This window comes from Panthera uncia, unplaced genomic scaffold, assembly GCF_023721935.1.
Source record: "Panthera uncia isolate 11264 unplaced genomic scaffold, Puncia_PCG_1.0 HiC_scaffold_216, whole genome shotgun sequence".
NCBI classification, from domain to species: Eukaryota; Metazoa; Chordata; class Mammalia; order Carnivora; family Felidae; genus Panthera; species Panthera uncia.
Genome location: NW_026058866.1, coordinates 1 through 19,912, shown reverse-complemented (window position 1 = coordinate 19,912; position 19,912 = coordinate 1). Strand labels below are relative to the sequence as shown.

At 40.1% G+C, this 19,912-nt stretch overlaps 1 long non-coding RNA gene and 1 pseudogene across 1 annotated transcript; one reads left to right on the top strand and one right to left on the bottom strand.

The window, feature by feature from the left end:
- The first annotated feature begins 5,762 nt into the window (after positions 1-5,762).
- Positions 5,763-13,504, top strand: LOC125917659 (uncharacterized). Its single transcript, XR_007456255.1, has 3 exons — positions 5,763-5,851; positions 12,450-12,484; positions 13,422-13,504. It is a non-coding gene; the product is annotated as an uncharacterized LOC125917659 (long non-coding RNA).
- A 6,009-nt stretch (positions 13,505-19,513) lies between these two features.
- On the bottom strand, positions 19,514-19,826 carry LOC125917660 (histone H4-like; annotated as a pseudogene).
- Positions 19,827-19,912: the final 86 nt, after the last annotated feature.

The following is a 19,912-nucleotide window of genomic DNA, read 5'->3' as shown; positions in this document are numbered from 1 at the left end:
TGATAAAATCAACACATCATCCATTTAGAAAACATCATGACATTAGAGAATCAGTCTAATTCAATGCCTTTTGAATTTCAGTGTGTATCAAAATCACCTAGAGTGCTTGCTAAAAACTCAGGTTGCTAGCCTCTGCTTCCAGGGTTTCTGATTAGGTCTGGGATGGGGCTCAAGAATTTGCATTTCCAACAAATTCCCAAGTGATGCTGATGCTGGTAGTTCAGGGATCACACTTTGAGAACCATGGCTTTAAACCAGCTTTTCTTACCTAATCATCTGCCTATTGTGACCTTTTGGTGGCTTCTGTCCTGAACGCTGTTGGCAAATGTACAGAATGGTCTCAGGAGTGTGAGGCTGACTAATCTGGTGACTGTGACCTGCATTATCTGCAGCTGGTGGCTGATTGCAAAATGGAACAATTAAGGATTAAGACATAAATCACAGGAAATTAATATGAAGCACCACAGAGTATAAAACCCATAACATCGCTGGTATTCCTCTGTTTTGCTTATACACGTGCATCCTGCTTTGCTCTGCTGTGCTCCCCAGCATGGATGTGACCACACCCAGAACAAATAAAAGACTGTCTGTCTCTACTATCACAGAATGATAAGGTCATGGGCAGGCAAGAGAATGGAAGTAAATTCAATGAAATAAGATTCTAGGGCTGATGATGAAGAAAAATGCCATTATATTCATTTAATTTTATAAATATCTGTACTTCATCTGTAACTGTGGCAGAGTGGAAGTCAGAAAATTTTTTGCCTTTAAAAAGTGGCTTCTTTATGTCCAAATGATTTCTCTCTGAGTCAGACCTTCATATAACTATTTCATATTGACGAAGTTTTGGGGTAATGGGCGGGGTTCGTGGGGTCCGGAGCCAAGGGCCAAGAAAGAATTCTTGAAGACATCTTTGGTGCAAAAAGGTGATTTTATTAAAGCACGGGGACAGGTCCCATGTGCGGGAAGAGCTGTACTGGGATCTTGACGGGTAACTCATTATATACCCTCAGGTTGGGAGGGGGTCAAGAATAGAGTAAGTCTCTAAGGAATTTTGGAAGCAAGGTTTCCAGGACCTTGAGGGGCTAACTGTTGCTAGGGAAACTCTATTTATTACCATTTAATAAACCGCAATCATGAGACCCTTCAGATGTATATCGGGGAGCCATAGGCTTGGAGTACGCCCCAGCATATACCTTGGGGCAGTTGAGCTAGAAGAAGTAAACTTAACAGGATCCTGGAGGTTGGGATAATGTTAAGCTAAGGTTCTCTTTTGCCACTAGCAAAGTGTCATCATCAAGGTAGCTGAGGTCCTAGAGGGAGGTCACTCTGCGGGTTTCAAGGACTCGTCAGTGGACTGTAGGCAGCAAGGGACTTTAATTTTTCATTTGCCCTAGTTTCCCACATCACCATGGCAAGCACTTAAACCACTTTCCTTTGTTCTTTCATAGCCAGGAGTGTCTGAGGTACATCACACATATTCTACCGGTGTGTGTGTGTGTGTGTGTGTGTGTGTGTGTGTGTGCGCGCGCGCGCGCGCGCGCGAGCGTGCGCGTGTGTGTGTCAGCCTGTATTTTGCCCTCAGCTTGCCCCACACTCCCTCATCAATATGGATTACTTATTGACTTTGATGATATGGCTTCTTAGAATAAAAACCTGAAGCATACTATAAAATAAGTGTAAATTTGAAATGCAGGCTGATGAGATGGAAACAAGCTGAAATTTCATATTGCTGATTAATTATTCATTTAACTTTTTGGAAATTTATATTTGTATTTCTTCTTATACACCCTTAACATCAGTTGATTAGCACCAAGAAAAATGAATTGATATAATGTCTAGAAAATCTGGTAGGATTGATTTAACAAAATTAGTTTGAAAACTTTCTTCCTGTTCTATCCCTTCTGAGGTCACAAAGTCACTTTTCACATTATAGACATCTCCAAATGGTTGCTTATTCTCTGATGTTTTCTTTGACTAATCAGAACAAGATGACAGGTTTTTTTTATTCATCCTACTAATGTCTGAGTGCTATTTACCTAAATCTGCTCCATCTACAATTCATAATGATTGCATTGATGCACATACTTTAGGATGAAATTGATTTAAATAAAATTTATTTAAATTTAAATTACTACCCAGGAAGATGGAGTGTAATAAGCTGGACTGCAGCTTCCTATCTCTTATTTGATTTAACTATAATACGGTTCTCAACTCATAAATAGGTCTAGTTTCATTTTTAGAAGCCTACACCATACATTCCAAGTGGTGATTGATTCTGATAATTTCTCAAACTGTTGTTGCTGTCTAATCAGGAAAATGAAGCATTTGAAACAAATAGATGTAAATTAATTGAGAGGGTTAAACACCTCTAAGTTAACACGTTTATCATGATTTTGTTTGGCATATTTTAAAATATGTTAGCATTATCAACCAAAACAAAAAAACAATGTATACTTATATAAATGTTTTATTTGATTAAAAGAGGGCATGCTGACAGTTTTTGAAAGACACACAAAAATGTTGAAATTGATATGACTTGGAGAACAAATCTTTCACCCTCACCCCCTGACTTTGTGGGCACTGGGTACAGTACAGGGAGTTATGCAAACCCATATTTGCAATCACTACTTTACAGATATTAACATAGGGGATGAGGGATATCTTGTGGCAGAATCTAATCTTGCTTAAGGAAAAAGAAGAAGAAAAGGCTGCAATTTCAGAGTTTGGGCTGGTTATGCATACAGGATAATGAGCTTGGTAAGTTTAGAAGCTTGGGTCTAGCTCAACAAACAGATGCCAATGTGGCCAAACAGTAATGTTCCATGCTATCTCCACCGTGCATTTGGGTCTCTGTACTCATCATCTCATATATATATATAGGGCTATTTTGTTCTCTTAATATACTTCACTCTAAGTATAATACCTTTGAACATTATTGTTTTTCCTTAGAAGGTAGTATGTGTTTTGTTTTATTTTATTTTATTTTATTTTATTTTATTTTATTTTATTTTATTGTGTGTTTCATTTTAATACTCACCCTCAGGATGCTCAAGAAGAAGGAGGGATATATCTTCAGGTTATACAGAGAGAAAGACTGAAAAGGGCAGATCTTGGAATACTAAAGCCCATGCTGGGCTTGGACTATTTCAGACATATAATTCCCCTGCATTCATTGGACTTGAGAGATTTTTTAAGTTTTCTGAACAAGACATTTTTAAGTCATCTCTCAGCGTGGGTTAATTTTATAGATCCAATGTTGTCTATAATGACAGCTTACATTAAATGCTTGGTAAGTATTAATTCACAATAGGTCCTTAAAACTACCCTGTGAGGCTGATTTTCATTTTTTAGAGGAAGAAGCCGAGGCTCAGAAAGGCTAAGTAAATTCTTTCCTCTCTCCCCCCAGTACTAAGTGCTACGTGGTAGACCTGGGGTTAGGCCTTTCTCAGTCTGGTTCAAGAGCCTGCACTCTGTGGTGTGTGTGTGTGTGTGTGTGTGTGTGTGTGTGTGTGTGTGTTTGATAAAAAGAAAAGTTCATCTCACAGTTGGGGCAGGTTCTGTTCTGGGGGGGCAGATGACTTTATCCTTGAGGATGAATGGTTTTTTGGTTCTTTTAAAAAGTAGGTAAACTGTCTTAGGAAGGACAGTAGGTCTTTTCCTGGGCCCTGCTGAGGGAGATATTCAGGCAGATTATGATTTGGGTGCCACATTTTAGGAAGCCAGCACCTCCCAGAGCAGGGCAACAAAACCAGCAAGGACATGGAACAGCTTCTATGTAAAGCAAGAATTGGAAACTAAGACACTTCCACTTCACGTCCTCAACACCCGTACCTGTCAGAGTCAGGAAAAGATAGGAGAAGAATTACTGTTCTAGAAGTTGGGAGTTTTAGGGTTTTCCCAACAATTCCTTTAAAAGCTGTATGGATATAGACAGACCTCTTAGCATTGCTGGGCTCAATTTCCTTATCTATAAGATGGATTCTGGGTTTCCAGGGAAGAGGTTCTGCACCAAGGCTGCACAGGGTAGCGGTTAGGAGTAATGACTCTGGAACCAGACCACCTGGCCTTATAACTATTTAACTTCTTCATGCCTAGATTCTTCACCTAAGAAACAGGGATATTAGTTTCTATTTCACAGGGTTGATAGGGGTAGCAATGGGTTAGTACATATAAGTACAGTGCTTGACCGTTAGTAAGCTCCGAATAAATGTTAGCTATTAACACTATGAGTATCTAGTATAGTGTCAGGATCCAACTTCATACAATGGAGAATATTTAGAGATGTCATCATCTTGGATCCATTTTCTTGGTCTTTCTTAGCTTAAGAGGCTCAAAAAATCAGAATCCTTTTGGCAACCCCATTTCGTCCCCACTCCTGTCCAAGCAAGGATCCTCCCCCAACGCTAAGCTATTGTCTAGGCATCAGTTCAAGTACGGGGAGGCAAGAATTGGAGCAAAAAAAGAAGGAAGAAGTGGCATTGAGGCCAGATGAAGGGTGTTCGTACAAGTTGTATATGAGTTGGGAACCACTTGTATACTAATATGTGTGAAGCTTGATTCTCTCATGCAAATAATGTGCATGGGCAGCTGGAGGTGTCACTCTATCAGGTGGGTCCCACTCTCTCCTCTGTTACCAGCTGGGTCACTCCCACCTGCCTGCATGCTGCTATTCTCCATTTCTCATCCACACTGGCCATCACCACTACCTACATGTCATAATGTCAAGGGAGGTAAACACATGTCATGGCAGATAGTGCCTATCTCTGCTCAGCCTCAGGAGAGGAGCTTCATGAGTCCAAGCATTGCCAGAGCTGGACTCATCCTCTTGAAAAGGGTGAATGAAATGAGATCATTTTAAAGTTGAGGCTTTATTTATTTATTTATTTATTTAATGTTTATTTATTTTTGAGAGAGAGAGAGAGAGACAGAGTGGGAGCTTGGGAGGGGCAGAGAGAGAAGGAGACACAGAATCTGAAGCAGGCTCCAGGCTCTCAGCTGTCAGCAGAGTCTGACGTGGGGCTCGAACCCACAAACCGTGAGATCATGACCTGAGCCGAAGTTGGACACTTAACTGACTGAGCCATCCAGGCACCCTAAAACTGAGGTTTTATAAAAATCCGATGTTTTAAGGCTCTCTATGAAAGACAAACACAAATCCTATGAGGTTTTCTTTAAGGTATAGTCAAGTTCAAACATGTCATTATAGAGTAAGACTTATAATTTAAACTATGACATACTTCTTAATTAAAAATATATGCTTGGAATATATATTTTTTCTTTCAAAAACTTTGAATTTTAGGAATAAAGGGGACATCGGAGACCATTCATTTCCATGTCAGCATTTTTAGATGCAGGAACTGAGAGGTAATGAGGTGAGGACACGTGTCCTTGTTCACAGGGCTAATTAACAGAGCTGGGAAAAGAACAGAATACTCATTCAAGAACTATTTTCCTTATGTCACAGAGGACTCCTCCTCCAAAGTAGTTGTTGTTCTTGCATTGCAAAGGGTTCTAGAAGGGGAGGACAAGTGAAACTAGGAGAACCAGCAGCTCGTGCAGAATGGTGGCAAAGACCACAGGACCTGGGGCCATACCTACATGGCTGGAATCCTGTCTTCTCAACTTCCCAGTGGTGTGATCCTGGGCAAGTTCTCTGTGAGGTAGCAATTAGATATTGTGAAGTCACAGTTAACCTCTCTGCATAGTCACAATGAATCGATTGCAAATGTTTTGGTGTATTTGTCAAGTGTTTTGCTCTGTATTGGGAACAGAATTAATATTAGATGCATGTAAATCTGGAACCGTGTCTGTGTTTAAGTGCTTAATTATTGTTTCTGAAAGGCCCACTGTGAGTATCTAGAACAGTTATAGTTAATAGCTTTGCTAAATTGAGAATGTTTAGGGATGTCTACATCCTGGATCCTGTTCTAGGTCTTTCTCAATATTTTTAAGTTGGTTTGTTCATTTGTTTATTTAGAGAGAGTATGCATGTGCACGCATATGAGCAGGGGAGGGGCAGAGAGAGAGGGGAGAAGAGAGAATATCAGGCAGGCTCCCTACTGTCAGTGTGGAACCCAGTGTGTGGCTTGATCTCATGAAGCGTGAGATCATGTAGGTCTTTCTCAATTTAAGAATCTTAAGAAGTAAAAAAAAAAAAAATCTTAAGAAATCAGAATTGTCTTCCTAACCTCATCCTGTGCCCACCTTACCCCAAGCAGACACTCTCTCGACTCTATAATCCTGAGGACAGAGACCTGGGTAGAACTTGATCTAAGCCATATCCCAGTGTCCAGCCCAGGGCCTCAAAAATAAATGTGTATTAAAGATTAATGCAGTGGTATCTCTAGAATTTTGATAAAAAATGACTCAGAGGTGATCATCTGGTTGGGATTGAAGATGAGAGTTTGGATTGAAATTGCATTTGCTGTAGGAAATAATGGTGATCAAAGAGATGTAGCTAATGTTCCCTCATGCCAGCCCTTGAAATTACCAATGAATGAATATGTGAATGAATGAATAATATATGAATACATGAGTGAATGAGGATAGCAGCGCTACAGCTCTCTGTCTCAGTAGACACCACCACTGGGATAGAATCTCCAACCAATGGAGGAGGAATTTCTTTCTTTTTTTTTTTTTTTATTTTTTATTTATTTTTTTTTAAATTTTTTTTTTAATGTTTATTTATTTTTGAGACAGAGAGAGACAGAGCATGAATGGGGGAGGGGCAGAGAGAGAGGGAGACACAGAATCGGAAGCAGGCTCCAGGCTCTGAGCCATCAGCCCAGAGCCTGACGCGGGGCTCAAACTCACGAACTGTGAGATCGTGACCTGAGCTGAAGTCGGACGCTCAACCGACTGAGCCACCCAGGCGCCCCTGGAGGAGGAATTTCAAAACGAGGTCTGAGATGGACTAATCTGAAGTAAACTGAGTATTAATATATCTTCTTTACCTGCTGACACCCCTCACGTGGAGAATTCTGCGTTATAATAATTATACAAGAGATGCATGCAATGCCCTTGTAGGAAGCCAAACAAATTGAATACAGCCTTTTCCTGTTAAAAAACAAAATTCAACTATGTAAATTTGAAGATCTAATTGGCTTTATTAAAAGATTCATGAATTGGGGACATCCCAGCTAACAAGTAGAGGGGAGCTCCAAGGAACTGTAGAAAGTGGAACGTTTGTGGGGCACCTGGGTGGCTAAGTCAGTTAAGGGTCTGACGTCTGATTTCAGTTCAGGTCATGATCTCATGGTTTGTGGGATCAATCCGCACATCAGGCTCTGTGCTATCAGAACCTGGGATTCTTTCTTTCCCTCTTTCTCTGCACTTTTCACAATAAATAAACATTAAAAAATAGTTTCTTTAAAAAAAAAATAGGAAGGTGGGGGGGGGGGCAAGAAAGTTATTAGCACAAGAAAAGGATTGTTCCAGGCAAGGTGGATTTTCCTTTGTGGGAAAAGCAGGGGTCTTATCATACAGATTACTTCATCCACCCCACTTCATCTATCGTTGGGGGATGGAAAGGGCTCCTGTGGCCAACTCTTGTGTGATCAGTAAATTCCTGAGTGACTAATTAAGACTGTATTTCTGGAGGAGGTTGAAACTGCAATTAGATTGGGTATTAAGCCCTGGTTTGTGGAGTTGGCCTAAGTGACACCATTTTGGGCCTGTGGGTTTTTTTTTTAACACTCCTAAGACCTGTAGCCGGGTTTATTTTACTTTTATCTGATTTTATTTTATTGTTGAAGTCTAGTTGGCTCACAATGTTACATTAGTTTCAGGTGTACAATATAGTGATTCAACAAGTCTACATAAGCTGTGCCCTCCACAAGTGTAGCTACCAGCTGGTGTAATACCATTGGCTACATTCTCCATGCTGTACCTTTGATCACCACGACATATTCATTCAATAACTAGAAGCCGGTATCTCCTACTCCCCTTCACCTACTTTGCCCATCCCCTCCCCTCCTTTGGTAACCATCAGTTTGTTCTCCGTATTTGCGCCTATGACCCAGTTTAGAGAACAGTGTTCTAGATTATGTATACCTACTGATGAGACTGTCATCACTTTTTCAATTTTCCTCACAGAGGTATGAGATTAATGAGATAACCATTTTACGTCTTGTTGTGAAAGAAACTCCTATATAAAAGCTATTATTGTCATGTTTACAATCCAGAATGGTCCGATGAAGTAGTATATTTAGATATCTAAATGGTAATGGAGAGTTTGTGTTAAGTTTTGGATGTATTTGATTGATTTGTTGAATTTTAAATTAATCTGAGTTTTTTAATTGGACTGATTTTTTAATTCATGTGGGACCAAGACTCATATGTCTTCTCTTTGTTGACAGGCTGTACCTTTTCCATGTAATCCTGGTCTCTACTCTTTATTTGCATTTATTTTTATTTCTATCTGGAAACTTGTCTGACTGGTCTTTGCTTCTGAAGACGTCAGGTTATGCAAAACTCTTGGCATTCTTTGCTTGATGACTGCACAAAGGATTAATTAAGTGTGAGGCAAATTCTTGTTAGATAGCTCAGTCACATAATTCCAGAGAAATCTCTTGTACATATTACTCATTAAAGTGGTTTTTTTTTTTTCATTTTAAAATGACCACAAAAATTACTGAAATAGCAAAAGCTTTGTCCTTTTTCCTTTCTAGAGCTCTTAGTTTTTCTGCTTTCGTCTTCATGGCTAGACTTCTAGAAACTTGAAAACAGTTTCTCTCCTTTTATTGGGGACTTTTTGGCAAACACTGAAACTGAAATATGGCTTGATATATTTTTGTTGTTTCTGAGTTTGTTTATCAACATGATTAATATTATCAAAACTGTCCTTGGGACATAGCTTAATCCCTCAGCTTCTGTTCCTGAGGAGGATTCGCTTTGGAGAAATAAATTTTTAAAAGTTGCATGCCAGGCAGGATAGCAGCAGGAGCATTCCTTAACCTTCCTGCTTCTGCTAGCGTTTGTTTCCATGCACACCTGTCTGCAATGTCTCTGGATTCATCACGGTGCCTCCAGTCTAGAGAAAACTGTGAATACTCTTTTCTGAGCCTCTACAATGACTTCTTCCTGTGAAGAAGCCACAAGAACCACTCACTGACACAGAATCCCTTTTCTAAGAAAAGGAAGTCGCTGTTTTTAACATGGCACTCCTTAGGAAATCTTAGCCAGGATATTTTATTGAAGTACCCAATTTAAAAATTTTGGGTTCTTGGGGTGCCTGGGTGGCTCAGTCAGTTGAATGTCCAACTTCGGATAAGGTCATGATCTCTTGGTTCCATGAGTTCGAGTCCTGCATTGGGTTCTGTGCTGTCGGCATGGAGCTTGCTTGGGATCCTCTGACTCCCTCTCTCTGTCCTTCCCCTGTTCACGCATGTGTGCACGTGCTCTTGCTCTCTCTCAAAAATAAATATTTAATAATTTAAAAAAAGATCTCAAGTTCTTTAATAGAAATGAATTTCAGCAATGCTGTTTTCATTCCATATGCCTCTTCTCTCTTTTCCTTTTCTTTTTTTTCAAGTTCCTTCAGTAAGAATATTTGCACTCTCTGGTGTGCTGAGATCCTGGACCAACAGGATCTCAAGTGTCAAATGTCCTGTCAGAATTTAGGTTCCGTTGACGACAGATTGATGACAGTCAATAGTGCAATAGTGAGTTGTTGTTGTTTTACCAAAAGAGGCCATTTCTTTTGTTTTTAAGAGCACCTAAGTTGCTAAGAGACCATAGTTCGGTTCATAATGTTTATTGTATTAATTTGGCTCTTTCCTTAATCCTCCTACATTTCATTTATTTCATTGTCTGCCCTGCTACAAAAAATACCGCTTTATCTCTGCCTAACACCCTCTCCTTCGCACTCCCTATTCTGGTTTCTAAAGAAAACCTGGAAGAATAAGGACAGAAGTCCATGCAAAGAGACTGCAGGCAAGGAAGAAAGAAAAGGAAGAGTCTGAGGAGGGCGAACAGCTGGCGAGTGGGGTGGTTAGACTTGTCAGTGCTCCTGGGCTCCTTTTTCCTCAGCTAGCTAACCTGCGGCCAGGACTTGGCCACTGCAGCTTCCTTTGGCTTCCTTCCATTTCTGACTTCAAGACCATGCTCAGGGCAGACTGCCTTAGAAGGCAATTGGTTTCCTCCTGTTGGCCCACGGGGTGCTTCTGCCACTGTACCCGCTGGCCTGGCATCCTGGAAATCTGACAAGCCTGCCTTGCTGAGACAGAACAGATCGGCTTCTGTCCTTTTTTTCCTTTATTACAGTGGAGAGAGAGAGAGGCCCAGAGGAGGAGGAAGCTGCTGGTGCAGAAGTCGCTCTCTGGAAGGGAGCTCTTGTGAAATTCATTCTGCGGGGAAACAATCGTGTGGGGGTGTCATTTTCAGTTGTGCTGTTGCTGGCAGGATGATTCAAACAGGACTGTTTCCCTGATCTGCTTGGGCTTGGTTTCCACTCCTGCATAATACACACGCGGGGTTCTCTGTACTGTGGGTAGCAGAGAGCCCACAGATACCTGTGGTTGGAAAGCTTTAGGGGTCTCTAATTTTAGGAGTCAAGCAAAATCTAAGATACTTCAAAAATTTTTTCTAATTATTATTTATTTTAAATTTTTTAAACGGCTGATTAATTTTGAGGGAGAAAGAGAGAGAGAGAGAGAGAGGCAAAGAGAGGGAAAGAGACAGAATCCCAAGCAGGCTCCATGCTGTCAGCACAGAGCCTGATTTGGGGTTCAGTCTCACTGACTGTGAGATCATGACCTGAGCCAAAAATGAGAGTCGGATGCTTAAACGACAGAGCCACCCAGGTACCCCTAAGATACATATTTTATAAATCTTGTGTTTTTATTGCTAAAACAAGATGGCAATATTAAAGATCAGTTTTAATGATTAGTCTATATTTTAGCTATACAAAAAAAAAAAAAAAAAAAACAAACCACATCACTGCTCAGCTCTCACTGAGTGGGTGAGAACTGGGTGCTCATTAGAATCATCTGGGAGTTTTTCAAATTACAGAGGCCCAGGCCTCACTTTAAACCAACTGACTCTGAATCTATGATGGTGGGGCCCAAGCATCTGTATTTATTTTTAATAAATAAAAAAAATTAATATTTATTTATTTTGAGAGATAGAGACAGAGTGTGAGCAGGGGAGGGCAGAGGGAGAGAGACACACACAGAATCCAAAGCAGCCTCCAGGCTCTGAGCTGTCCTCACAGAGCCCAATGCAGGGCTTGAACCCACAAACCATGAGATGGTGAACTGACCTGAGCTGAAGTTTGATGCTCAGCGGACTGAGCCACCCGGGTACCCCCAAGCATCCGTTTTTGTTTTTGTTTTTGTTTTTTCAGGAATCTGTATTTTTAATAAAATTCTCAGAGGAGTTGAGAACCACTGGTAGAAGATAATATTGATGAATATCCTGTTTACTCTCTAATCAGATTAAGAAGTAATCTCTCCCTGGTCACATTTCCCTGCCTAATCAGAAGTAATCACTGGCCTAAATTTGGTGTTTATTGTTGTTATCCAAAATTTTAAACTTTTACCACATGGGTATGTGTGTTTGCAACTCCAAATGATACATGGTAGGGCATATACGTGTTTTAAAAACCTTGCAGACATGGAATTATGTCATATATCCTTCTGAAACTTTTTTTTGCTCAAGATGTATTCATATTGATACATGTAGTTTTAGTTCAGTTTCGTTGCTATATAGTATTCTATTGTATAAATTAAAAAAAATTTTTTTGAAGCGAGCCAGTGAGTGTAGCATTTTAACAGAATTATTTCCACTTTGGGGAGTATTTTCTCTCAGTTTTGTCTTCAAGCACACTTTTTTTTTTTTTTTTAAGTTTTAGTGAAAGAGAGAGAGAGTGTGTGATTGGGAGAGAAGGGCAGAGGGAGAAAGAGAGAGAGAATCTCAAGCAGGCTCCACGCTCAGCATGGAGCTCAACTTGAGGCTCGATCCCATGACCCTGGGATCATGACCTGAGCCCAAATCAAGATTCAGAACCTCAATCAGCTGAGCCACCCAGACACCCCAAACATATGTGGTTTTTTGAAATATTTATTTATTTTTGACAGAGAGAGATCATGTGCATGCGTACATGCATGAGCAGGTGAGGGGCAGAGAGAGAGGACACAGAGTATCTCAGCACTAACAGCACAGAGCTTGAACCCATGAACCGTAAGATCATGACCTGAGCCCAAGTCGGACACTTAACCAACTGAACCACCCAGGTGCCCCTAGCATACATGTTTTAATAGTGATAATTTCCATTATAACTCAATTTTGGGTTTTCTTTTTCCATTTAGTATCATATAATAAACTTCTTTCCATGTTTCCATAGGTCATAATGATTATTTAATTAACTACATAATTTTCCTTCATGTCTATTCATCATAATTAATCTAACTATATCCGTAATTTTTACCCCTAATATATTCTTGTAGGATGGAGCTGGTAATGTTATAAGAAAGATTTGCAGGTATGTGTGCAGCTTACTTGATTTGTTGAATTATTTCTCTAGAATGGTTTTCCAGGAGTCGGATTATCGAATCAAAGCCTTTGAAAAGGCTTGATACATTTTATAATACTGTTTTCTAAACACACTTGTATTTTTGTTATAACCCATCTCTGGGTTAATGCTGATTTATTTTGTTTCATGGGGGAATATAATATTAGGAGTGCTTCTTTTGGAGAAGCCATACTCTTGGTTCTAAACTCTTAGGACAAATTGAACACTGAGAAGAGTACCCAGAATTGAATATATTTAAGTAGACTAATACACAAAGCTAAATGGAATAGCAAATACATAAGAAATTGCAAATTCACTGGATAAGAAATTAATTCTAGATGTGATTTAATAATTATTGAAAATCCCATACTTATGTTGCCTAATCTCTTTACTAAACCTCAGTTTCCTCAGCTGCAAAATGAGGTTATGATAGAAATAATAATAATAGCCGTGAGTAGCACAACAACATTTTTGCAGTGTTCATCACATGCTAGGCATTGTTCTAAACACTTTACATATACTAGCATTTAACTGGCTTAACAACCCTATCATGTAGGCATAATTATTATTATCCCTACTTCATATTTGAGGAACCAAGGCACAGAGAGGTTAAATGACTTTTCTAATGTCATACAGCTAGTACATGGCAGAGCCAAAATTCTAACTCAGAAAGTCTGGCTCCGGAGTTAATGCTTATAACCACTAAATAAATAAGATAGTTTATATAAAATACCTATTTCAGTGCTAGGTGTATAGTAAGTACTCAATAAATGCTTGATATTATTATAATTATAACGTGTTTTGAAAAATCATTCGAATGAGTACAGGGAGTGAGTGAATTGATTTAATAGCCCTAGAAAACAATCAATAAGTGGAAATTTCAGCAAGGCAAATTTTCACTCAACAGCAGTAGTACATTCTTAGACCCTGGACATGAACAAGGAGAGGCTGAATGTCCACTTGCCAAGAATGCTGTAGAAGAAATTTCCGTATCAGGTAAGTGGCTGCCCTGGATGAGCTCTAAGGCAATTTCTAGCTACAGGATTCTATGATACTAGGCCAGAATCCTATGTTCTTTTCCCACATACTAAAGCTCACTTGTTTTCTTTAATATCAGTTTCAGTTTATGAACCTTATTGATGTTATTTTCATTGTAATTATCTGAATCATTCACCAACAAGAGCGTAGCTTTGTAGTTTGTGTAAGCCTTTGGCAGTCTCTTGTGTTGTAAGGTCTGATGTGTTACAATACCTGAACTCATAATGATGGGTGCTGGGGAAACCAACATATAAACATGTCAGTTTCCTTGGTGGTCAGCCTTCCTGAGCAGGCATCTACAGAGCCACTGTCACTTGGCTAAATATTATTTAGAGTCTGTCATCTTTATCAAGAGAACAGACAGGCCCATGAAACGGGGCTTTAAATGTTTACATTGAAAAATTATGGGACTATGATTGTGGATGTGAGTTGATGCCGCATTTATAATAACACAGTTTGCAAGTGACTCAGGAGAGTGCCAATGATTTCCTGCTGGGCAGGGGGATTGCTCCCTTGATGGAAGTAATAATTTTGCTCAAGCCACAGGGAAGCCACACCTGACCTTAGGATTTGTTCTCCCTTTGGATTTCAGCCCATGCGATTATTTTGTCTATACCATTACATCTGAAGCAATCCTTCAGGGTAATGCACAATTTTGTATATCAGACTCATGTCATTTCTCCAAAAAGAGTCATTTAAAGGGAACAGTTAATTCCATTACAAAGATGATGATGGAATCCATAGCAAATATACTGGATTGGCCCAGAGATCCAGGCTTTAGAAAACGATTTCTTATTGGCTATATATTGTTGTCTTTTGTCTAATGTTTTAGATTGTGCTGAATGTGTAGTTACTATGGAGATAGATCAAAATAGGCATAGAGTTTTGAGTATCAAATTGTCAACAAATTTTCCTTATAAAAATAAGATGTAGAGTGAGAAGGAAGGCAGACAAAGACTCTCAAAAACAGTTATGAGATTTAATCTGTGGTATAGGAAGGAACGAGAAAGCAGAGAGCAGACAGGACTTTAGACAATAGATTCTTCAAAATTTTAAGGTAAACCACTTGAAATGATCATTTTTGAATCATCGTCACTGAAACACACAATTTGCCTTATAAAGAAAACAATCTCTTTTTATTTAGTGGGATTTGACTATGTTCAACCTTTGTAATAATTCTAAAATAAAAAGTTACAGGTTAACTTCATAAAAACAACTCATCTATTTATACATGAGTACCGTTGACCTTAGAACAATTCAAGGATTAAAGGTGCTGATCCCCATCAACCAAGAACCTGAAAATCCATGTATAATTTTTGACTCTTCAAAAATTTGGGGCGCCTGGGTGGCTCAGTCGGTTAAGCGGCCGACTTCGGCTCAGGTCATGATCTCGCGGTCCGTGAGTTCAAGCCCCGCGTCCGGCTCTGTGCTGACAGCTCAGAGCCTGGAACCTGTTTCAGATTCTGTGTCTCCCTCTCTCTGACTCTCCCCCTTTCATGCTCTCTATCTCAAAAATAAATAAACGTTAAAAAAAAAATTAAAAAAAAAAATTTTACCAATAGCCCAGTGCTGACTGGAAGCCTTACTGATAACATAAATAGTCAATTGACACATGTTCTGTATGTTATATGTACTATATACTGTATTCTTACCATAAAGTAAGCTAAAGAAGATGTTATTAAGAAAAATCACATGAAAGAGGAACTACATTTACTGCACTGTATTTATAGAAAAAAAATTCACATGTAAGTGGACCTGTACAGTTCAAACCTGTGTTGTTCAAGGATCACCTATATTTATATTCTGTGTTGTTTTTTTTTTTAATTTTTTAACGTTTATTTATTTTTGAGACAGAGAGACAGAGCATGAACGGGGGAGGGTCAGAGAGAGAGGGAGACACAGAATCGGAAACAGGCTCCAGGCTCTGAGCGGTCAGCACAGAGCCTGATGCAGGGCTCTAACCCACGGACCGTGAGATCATGACCTGAGCCGAAGTCGGACGCTTAACCGACCGAGCCACCCAGGTGCCCCTATATTCTGTGTTTAATTTAGAGACATTGTAACTCAAATGAAAACAATTTTAAAATGCAATTTTATTTTGAGTAAGCAAAGGTTTGCTTTGTAATCTGACCACCTAATAAGCAATTATGAGCATACATTTGGGACATCTGGCTTTAGGGAACTCTAAAGACAGTAGCAAGCTGTCTGGTAGTAATTATAAGTGTCATTATTTTTGTGTTATTCATTCTGGCTCCAATAGGATGAGGGTGGTGTGTCTAGTCATCCTGAAACCTGAATTAGAACCCTCAAGACTTGAATGACAGCAGTGGGCAGTCAGAGTCACTGCTGTTGTGGAATGTAAGCAGAATTTCTAAAAGGAACATGTGTTACTTACATACATTAAATATTGAAAGATTGGCTTAGGCTAAAAGTACTCCAGGTAAGTTGTAGGACTGGATAGTAAAAGGATGAGTTCATATTGTGGACTTTCAAAACATAAAAATCTTTTGATCATATCTATTTAAGATGAAAGTCAATTTTTAAAAAATGTTTTATTTATTTTTGAGAGAGAGAGAGGGAGAGCACAAGCAGGGAAGGGGCAGAGAGCGTGGGAGACAGAGGATCCCAAGCAGGCTCTGTGCTGACAGGCTGACAGCAGCAAGTCCGATGTGGGGCTTGAACTCACAAGCTGGGAGATCATGACCTGAGCCGAAGTCAGATGCTCCACTGACTGAGCCACCCAGCGGCCCCCAATTTTTGATTCAAATAAAACAGTAGGGAGTTGACAAGAAAAGTTTGTCCAAGAAATGACAAATGTATATTATAGCCAAGCACAAATCTCAATTTAGAAATTGCTCTTAAGCAAATTATACTTTGACAGCATCTTGCTACATTTTAGAGTACATGTTTATATATATGAAATTTGAAAATAATTTTGACATATTTTATTTTGTGTAACATTTTGAAAAAAGTATCCTGAGCCAGGCGATCTATTTATCATTTATAAAACAAGGCAAAGACATTGAATTTAGAAACTTCTTGTAGGTTAGTTGAACAAATAGAACTTTCCTAAAGATCTAGAAGATGACCTTGGTGTTCCTGTCCATGGAAAAGCCTCAAAGAGGGACAAGGCAGACAATTGGAAAAATAAAAAATCATCCCTCCTCTCTGAAAGGAGAGCACAGGAAGCACAAAGTGATTGGAGCAGCTTGAATTTATGCTTCCTATTTGAAGAAGTCCTTGTAGAGGTATTTCTCTGCCCCCGACACCTTCTGTTGTGGGATAACTCTGCCAGAGGGTTACTCAACTCAAGAGAATACTTTTTTTTTTTTTTTAGGTAGGCTTCATGCCTAGTGTGGAGCCCAATTCAGGGCCTGAACTCACAATCCTGAGTCAAATGCCCAACTGACTGAGCCACCCAGGCGCCCTGAGAATACTTTTTTTTTTTTTTTTTTTTTTTTTTTTTTACTGCAGAGAAGGCTGCTGAATAACATGTTGAGTATGGCATGGAAAACTTGATATTCTTCTGTTGAGTCCTGTGAGTCATGGCTGCAGATGAGGCATACGAGATCAATGGCCTGCCTGCTGAGATTGGAGTGAGGGGAAATCTGGTCAGAGACATTTGGGGACAAAACTGCCTCCTTGTCAGTATGGTGGCCTTGCCCAGACTGCTTTTTTTCTCCTGCTGCGTTTATTTTGAAAGAGAGAGAAAGAGTGCATGAGGGAGGGAGGGAGGGGCAGGGAGAGGGAGAGAGAGAGAATCCCAAGCACACTCTGTGCTGTTAGGGCAGAGACTGACACGGGGTTCAATCCCACGACTCTGGGCCAAAATCAAGAGTCGGACACTCAACCAACTGAGCCACTTAGGCACCCCAACGTGGAAGCTGCTTATGTGCTTGTGTAGAAAGGACAGGTTTCTCCTCTGCTCACTTTGTTAAGGCAGCGTAAATTCCTCTTATGAGTCGGTCCTTCCAAAGAGCCGGCAGCCTCTGCTTCAAATGCTCCTGTGACTGCAGACCTAGTTGGTATCTAAATAGTCTAATTCACCGGCAATGATTCTGGCACAAATCAAAGGATTTAGAACTAGAAGGAACTTTAAAGACTTAAGAAATCCAATCGTATCGTTTTACGTGTGAAGAACCAAGACCACGTGAGAGCCACAGAGCTAATTAGTGCTAGAGATATGAGACAAGAACTCAGTGTCTTGAGCCGGATTCTTGTAAATGGAAGAGCATGTCGTTAATTCAGGAGATCTGTGAGTACTGCCTCCAGGCCCGTGCTCATTCCTACGTGTAGTTACTAAGCGATGTTGGTAAGAAACGTAATTTTAGAAGAGGTGATTTGGGGCTTCATATTTAAAGAAATGAATTGTCATGAATCTGTCATGTGCAAACGAGTGCCAAACAATTATCTTAACACTGTTTTTATAAAACAATTGGAAGCCCCACAGCTTTTCCTTATTGGGATGTGTCCTTAACTGAACTCTTGGAGATTAATACTTCATCTTCTAACCCTCTGAGTGTCTTATGCACACATTGAGAAGGCTCAACTTGAAATCCTGAATTTTCTGGCTCATATTTAGAGATGGCTCCTTTTCTAGTAGATACTTTATCTGAGCCTTAAGACTAGACAACTGGGTATTCATTTAATGGGAAGACCTTAATTTTGTCCCTTCCAGGCATCCTGCCCAATTTGCAAAGTGGAAATCCTTGCAACTTTTTCTTTCACTTGGCCTAATATATCTTGTGTAGTTACGTAAATTTACACAAAGCAAAAAATGTTCAGGAAGCAGAAACAGAAAGACAAAAACACTTCATTTATTAGCATCCTGGAAGCAAAGTGCATTGCTTTGGTCCTGCTCTCCAAAAGTACAGTAGTTGCCTTTTATCTGCAGTTTTGCTTTCTGCGTTTTAGTTTCCCTCAGTTAAGTGTGGTATGGAAGCAGACGGTACTCCTGATGAATCATCGGGAGGTCAAGACCAGACTAACGCTCCATCATAACACCTACAACATTCACCTCACTGTCATCTTATCACATGGGCATTTTACCATCTCATATCATCACAAGAAGAAAAGGTAAGTGCAGTCAGACAAGATGTTTTGAGAGAAACAGAGAGACCACATTCAAATAATGTTCATAATAGAATATTGTTATAATTGTTCTATTTTATTAATTATTGTTAATCTCTAAATTTATAAATTAAACTTTTTTTATTTAAAAAAATTTTTTTTAACGTTTATTTATTTTTGGGACAGAGAGAGACAGAGCATGAACGGGGGAGGGTCAGAGAGAGAGGGAGACACAGAACCGGAAGCAGGCTCCAGGCTCTGAGCCATCAGCCCAGAGCCTGACGCGGGGCTCGAACTCACCGACCGCGAGATCGTGACCTGAGCTGAAGTCGGACGCTTAACTGACTGAGCCACCCAGGCGCCCCTATAAATTAAACTTTATCATAGGTATGTATATATAAGAAAAAAAACAGTATAGGGGTGCCTGGGTGGCTCAGTCGGTTAAGCGTCCGATTTTGGCTCAGGTCATGATCTCATGGTTTGGTTCGAGAATTGGAGTCCCCCTTCTGGCTCTGTGCTGACAGCACGGAGCCTGGACCCTGCTCAGATTCTGTGTCTCCCTCTCTCTGCCTGTCCTCCACTTGCACTCTGTCTCTCACAAAAATAAATAAACATTAGAAAAAAAGAAAAAAAACACAGGATATATATAAGGTTTGGTACTATCTGCAGTTTTAGCCATCCACTGGAAGGTGTTGGAATATATACCTGTGGATAATGGGGGCCTATGGTACATAGAAGAACAGAATGCAGATATTGGCTGTATGAAAGCTTTAAAGCAGGTGAATTTTTTACAAAATTGTAAACCTACTATGTGCCAGGTTGTTTTCTTTTTTTCTTTTTTTGGCAGCCCTGAAAAGGGCCTTTATTTGGAGAAAAAGGGGTGATGAGGTTTTAGCCCCCAAAGCCATAGAGGGTGCGGCCCTGGTGCTTGAGCAGGTAGACTACCTCCATGGCCATGACTGTTTTGCGCTTGGCGTGCTCTGTGTAGGTGACAGCGTCGGGGATTACCTTCTCCAGGAAGACCTTGAGTACCCCCCCAGGTCTCCTCCTAGATGAGGCCAGAGATGCGCTTGACGCCGCCGAACTGGGCCAGCCGCCAGATGGCGGGCTTAGTGATGCCCTGGATGTTGACGGGCAGCACCTTGCGGTGGTGCTTGGCGCCCCCCATGCCCAGGCCCTTCCCGCCCCTGCCGCGATCAGACATAGCTGCCTAATAAACATTAAAATTTTTTTTAAAAGGAAAGAAAGAAAGAAAGAAAGAAAGAAAGAAAGAAAGAAAGAAAACCCCAA